The sequence below is a fragment of the Canis lupus genome, chromosome 23 (assembly GCF_011100685.1).
Source record: "Canis lupus familiaris isolate Mischka breed German Shepherd chromosome 23, alternate assembly UU_Cfam_GSD_1.0, whole genome shotgun sequence".
NCBI lineage: Eukaryota > Metazoa > Chordata > Mammalia > Carnivora > Canidae > Canis > Canis lupus.
In genome coordinates this window covers 16,728,626-16,734,400 of record NC_049244.1, presented here as the reverse complement: position 1 = coordinate 16,734,400, position 5,775 = coordinate 16,728,626, and the positions used below count along the sequence as shown (strand labels likewise).

General features: G+C 40.6%; 1 long non-coding RNA gene across 1 annotated transcript; it reads right to left on the bottom strand.

Annotated features, from left to right (window-relative positions):
• Positions 1-953: 953 nt before the first annotated feature.
• Positions 954-5,555, bottom strand: LOC111091934. Its single transcript, XR_005376705.1, has 3 exons — positions 5,451-5,555; positions 4,519-4,576; positions 954-1,067 (listed from the first exon to the last, which is right to left on the bottom strand). It is a non-coding gene; the product is annotated as an uncharacterized LOC111091934 (long non-coding RNA).
• Positions 5,556-5,775: the final 220 nt, after the last annotated feature.

Here is a 5,775-nt window from a genome sequence, read left to right as displayed (position 1 = left end):
TCAGTGTATGGCCATGGAGAGAGGCAAAAGGTCTAGCTCCAGGCCTTTGGGCCCTTCCAAGACAGGAGCCAGTGTTCCTGTAAATCATTGCTGGCTCTACCAGCGGTTATGCCCTCAGCTTCAAAAATGAGAACAACTAGGGATTCTGGAATTTATCTTCTCTTGTGTTTCCAGAATGAGGCAGGCAACACAAGCAAGTGTGATGAGCCAGAAGGGGACTGTGTGAACTGGTTGGCACGTGCCACCTCTATAGGGGGAGCTGACCTCCACTCTGTTACACTGCTGTCATGTGGAAACATGGACCCAGGTTGCCAGATCTTTCCATAAAATTTCAGCAATCTGATTTTCATGGTAAATGTCATAATTTTTTAATGTTCCCAAACAAGTCAAGGTTCAGAAAAGAATATTTTGTGGACCAACCAAAACAAGTCTATAGGCCAAGTATAGTCTGAGGGCCACCAGTTTGCAACCTTGTGCTCTAGTTCAATTCCATCCTTCTAAGGATGGTTCTCCCAGAGGGTAGAGCCTACTCAGCTAGCCAAGAATGAGAACCAAATCTGGTGTCAAACATTCTTTCCTTTTTGTTTTACCCTTAATTCTCTTCGTATTTTACTAAATCAAAGATTTGTTTCAATCAGTGGGAATTGGATACTTTCCCTAGGCAAAGAACTGTGCTAAATGTTTGAAATTATGAGAGAGTTAAACAAAACAACCACTCTTCCCCCAAAAGACTGGTACTTCTGAAAAAAAAAAAAAAAAGACAGAGAATTAAGATTAATAGAATCTCCTTGGGGTGCCTGGGTGGCTCCATTGGTTAGGCAAACTTTGAGATACTCTCTTCCCTCCCTCTGCCACTCCCTCTCCCTTTCCATCTCCCCTCCCCCTCTCTAAGATAAATAAATACATCTTTTTAAAACGACATAGTGTCTCCTCTGTGCCAGGTATTTTATACTCAGCATTTCAAGGAATCTTCAAAAACTGCTATGAGGTCAGCATTGTTCACAATCTTCTTCCGGTTGAGATACTACAGATCAAAGAGATTAAGTAACTTGCCCAGGGTCACACAGCTAGAAAGATACAAAGCTGAGAGTTAAACCCAGGTCCGACTATGGTGCCCACACCTTTAATTCTTTTTTTTTCAATTGAAAATTTTGAGTGTTTAATAATGAAACATTGAAACATAGAGAAATGGCATTATTTAACACTGTTAATATGTACCTATGTTTTTTCTACTAGACCGTTCAATAATCCAGTCACCCAAACACAGCATTCAATAATGCATGCAAGAAGAATGATAATCACTGTATAGAAAATACAATGTAAAGAACATGCAGAATTGCTGAAACCACATGGAGGCACCAGAGTGAGGATAAGCTTGGTTAAGGAAAGTTATATGGAGGAATTAAGCTTTGAGTTGGGCCTGAATGTGTACAACTGACAAGGACTCGTGTTCGGTTGGATATTCTCAGCTTCTGAACAAATCAGGCAAAGGAAATCTGTTTTGCCTACTCTCTAAATATAGCTCATGATGACTCAGAAACTAAGGGTGGTGGTGGTGGGGGAAGTGGTTTAAAATCATACAGCTAGGGGTGCTCCTTGAAGCTGGTCTGCTCCCCCAGTAGTGGGGATTCCATGACTTCTCCAGGATCACAGTGACCCAGACACCATGGCTCTGAGCTCACCAGGCTTCCTGTGCAGCACCCACCTCCTTGCAATGTGGCCCTAGCTTTCACACACTGATTCAAGGCTCAAATTTCCGTCTTGACTTTACTTCATTCCTCTATAAGCATCAAACATTTGACATTTATCATAAAAGGTCTGAACTATTTGTCTGACAATTAAACATCCTCTGGGGGTATGCTGAAGGCTTGGTATTTATGTTTGTGCTTTTATTTTTTCTTGTTATTAACCCTTCCTTTGCCTCAATGTTCTAAAACACATTAGTAAAACGTCTACTTTCCTGTAAACTGGTTTAGGCCATGTGAAAGATTGGTTCATGGAAGAAGACCTATTTAATTTTCATTAATGCTATCTACACTGTGGTGTCATTTTTTGAGTAGTTCTCAAGTTAGAATCTTGAGATATAGCTATTAGGATCTTCATTCTCTCTCTCTCTCTCTCTCTCTCTCTCTTTCTCTCTCTCAATCTGGCTTACATTTGTGTTATATATATATTTCTTTTCTTTTTCAGAAGCATAGTGTCTTTACTGAAGAGCCCCTGATTCCATAGTTTCTACTTATGGTGACTTGATAGATGGGTAGCATATCCAAGGACAAGCCCTGATGAATAATTCCCTGATAAATTGCTGGTAAGGGGAATTGGTGCCTGCATCTTAAATGTGTTACATAAGACTTTTTAGTTAAAGAATTCAACGTGAGTATATTTCTTTATACCAATTATGCAGAAAACCGGGTTAAACTAAGAGGTGAAGATTTGTGAGAAAGCTTGTGAAAGTGCATAGAAGTTTTCATTTTGATGAAACTTACTTTAAATTTTATACTAGAGATCAACTAGAGATGGTTAAGTGATTGTTCAATGAGCAAGTTATATTTTCAATAGGAAGATGTAATGCATTTTTTAAAAAGATTTATTTATTTATTTTATAGAGAGATGGGGGAGGAGTAGAGGAAGAGAGAATCCTCAAGCTGCCTCCCAGCTGAGTGCGGAGCCTGATGCAAGGCTGAGCTCATGACCAGACCTGAAATCAAGAGTCAGCCACTCAACTGACTGAGCCACCCAGGCAGACACGCCGCCACCGCACCGCCCCCCCCCATGTGATGCATTTTTAATTCAGCGTCCCTTTCCTAAGGGAAATCCAAGTGTTTTAAGGATCGAGAATTGCCTGTATTTTCCTTGTCTCCTGGTGGGAGCTACCCACTTAAAGACACGATTCTAGGAAGAAATAAATAGCCTCAGCCTCTAGAGGACCAGCCTTGGAAAGGAGCCTAAGTGATGGCAAGTCTCAGATCCACCTTCCTTCATGGTGCCATTTTTGATACGTTACAAATAAAACGATGCTATCCAGCCTTCAATAGGATGTAAACTGCATGAAGCTGGACTCTTTCTCGGCTTTGTTAGGGGCCGTAGCTCAGGCACCTAGACCAGTGCCTGGAACATACCAGGCTCTTGTAGGCATGTAGTGCTTCCAGGAATGAATGCCCGGGAGCCAAGATCAAGAAAGAATTGATAATTTCTGCAATTGAACACCTCACTGTCCAGTTTCTTCATTATTATTCTTTGATTTTGCTTAAAAAGCTTCCTTTTTATCAGCACATAAATTATATATGTTCTGAGAAATGTTAATCTTGGTCAGTGTTGCCCATTTTTTAAAAAAGATTTTATTTATTTATTCATGAGGGTCACAGAGAAAGGGAGGTAGAGACACAGGCAGGAGAATCAGGTTCCCTGCAGGGCGCCCGATGAGGGACTGGATCCCAGGACCCCCGGATCACCACCTGAGCTGAAGGCAGAGACTCAACCACTGAGCTACTCAGGCATCCTTTCTGTTTTGTTTTGTTTTGTTTTGTTTTGTTTAAGATGCCTATTTTCTTTTCTACTTTCCTAAGGCTAAAGACATGTTCATTTAGCTTACACTATAAAATACTTATCATGGGATAAAGTGGCATAGATGCATGATAAATTCCACTTGGTGATAAAATAATAAAACTAAAATTAAGTCCTAACTAAAATAATAAAATTAAATCCTGATTTAAAAAAAAATTAGGAGAACCCCAGGACTACCCACAGTAGCAATTAGGACTTGCTGGCTTATTATTATCAGTTGTGAAACTTTTTCCACATTGCTTATTGCTAAAAATAACTATAGCAAAAATTTACTAATTTTTACTGTGCACATATATAGTGCTAAGCAATAATTACATACATGATTTTATTCAAACTTCACAACAATAATTCAGAGATGAGGAAATGTTGACTCTGAGAGGTTATCTGTCCAATATCATATGACTGGAAAGGGCTGCGGTGGGGATTCAGGCTCAACCAACCTGGCTCCCAAACCCAATTCTTTTTTTTTTTTTTTTTCCAAACCCAATTCTAAAGAACAATGCTACACTGCTTTACATATTGCCCAAAGTGGTTAAAATACAGAAACTTGTAAATTGAAAATTTTTTAAAGATTTTATTTATTTATTTGAGAGCGAGAGCAAGAGCAGGGGTAAAGGGAGAAGCAGGCTCCCCACTGAGCAGGAAGCTTGACAGGGGCTTGGTCCCAGGACCCCAGGATCATGACCTGAGCCGACACTCAACCCACTGAGCCACCCAGGCACCCCTGTAAATAAAATTTTTATAAATGAGAGCAGAGTCAGGGGTTTTTTTTTTTAGATTTTTATCTCTCTCAGTCACATACACTTTAATTTGCCTTCTTGAGTGAGACAAAAGCTGAAGAGACCCCTGGAGTGTGGGAATGACGTCCCTCTTCTGTGTATCCCTAACTAACAAATGCTATTGATATACTATGGAATGTTGTAGCAGTTTAAGTTTTTGTAGTGCTGCACTTACCTCCCAAGAATGGGAGTTGCATTCAGAATGATCCGAGGTCGTTTATTCCCTCTCAAATCTGTTTCAACAAAAGAAATATAAATAGCTATCCCCAGAATCTTAAATAAAACATGTTTCCTGAATTCTCCAGAAGAGGTAACAAAGTGAGAAATCTGCCCTGCAACTCATGGCAAAATAACAAATCTCTTGAGATGTTTCTCTCCTTGAAGATCCCCCAGTCTCTAGGGGAGCTTGTTCCATCCCTGTCTCTCTCTCCCTCAAAATCCTGCCTGGCTCTTCCAGACCTTTCTCCTTAGAAATGGCTCAGTGGTCTTTTTTTATGGAAACCAAACTTCCAGCTTTCCCCAACATCCTCAGTTCTGTAGCTCCACACCCCCCTCCCTGGTTCTGGGGTAAACCTGCACTGTACAGGCTTTGCAGGGGAACAGGTTGTGTATAGTTATACTTAAAAACATTTGCATTATGAGGGTATTTTTTCCTCCAAATCTGCAGTTCTCCAAAGGCTTGTGACAATTGTGTCACATGTATCTTGGGGTTAAAGTTTGCAAACCATGCATGTATACCTAGATCATCCAATTTTCAGAAATTACCGAAAAACAAACAGCCTAATATTTAGAGCCATCCTGGCAAAATGTAGCTGGTCTATCTAAAAACATCTTTCACTGTATTTTGGTGTTAGGATGAAAAAGTCCTGGTCAAATGGAGAGCCTCAACACAAACATGGTGTCCTTTCTAAGACCCGAACACTGTTCATCTTTCCTGCATGCTTTCCCCATCTGCCTCCATAAATGCTACGTTAATAATCACAGCTAGCTCATCTGCATGTACCAATGAGCAGTGTGTGCATTAACAAGTTTATAAACTTTGGTACAGTGATGATATTTAACTCCGCTTTATGAGCCCTTGGAATCCAAATCCACAAATAATCTTACCGCTGGTTCCAGAGGGCACCTGCGCAGCTTTGTGGGCATGGCTGTGGCTGTCTGCAATCCTTCATTGCCTGAAGGGCTGCAAGACCGAGTCAAGCATGTGGCCTACGTGCCATGTGTCAAGGATGATATGTCAACCCGTTACCCATGAAAACCATTCAGGGTTTGTTAGCAAATAGGGGCCTGATAGAAATGGGTGCACGAGTGCTTTGTTGAGTGGGGCTGTTTGATACCACGTCCTGAGAGGACACTTTTGGACAACTAGCATTAACTACGTTGTATATTCACTTCTAAGTTAAAGAATATGATTCAAGCAGATGAATCTGAA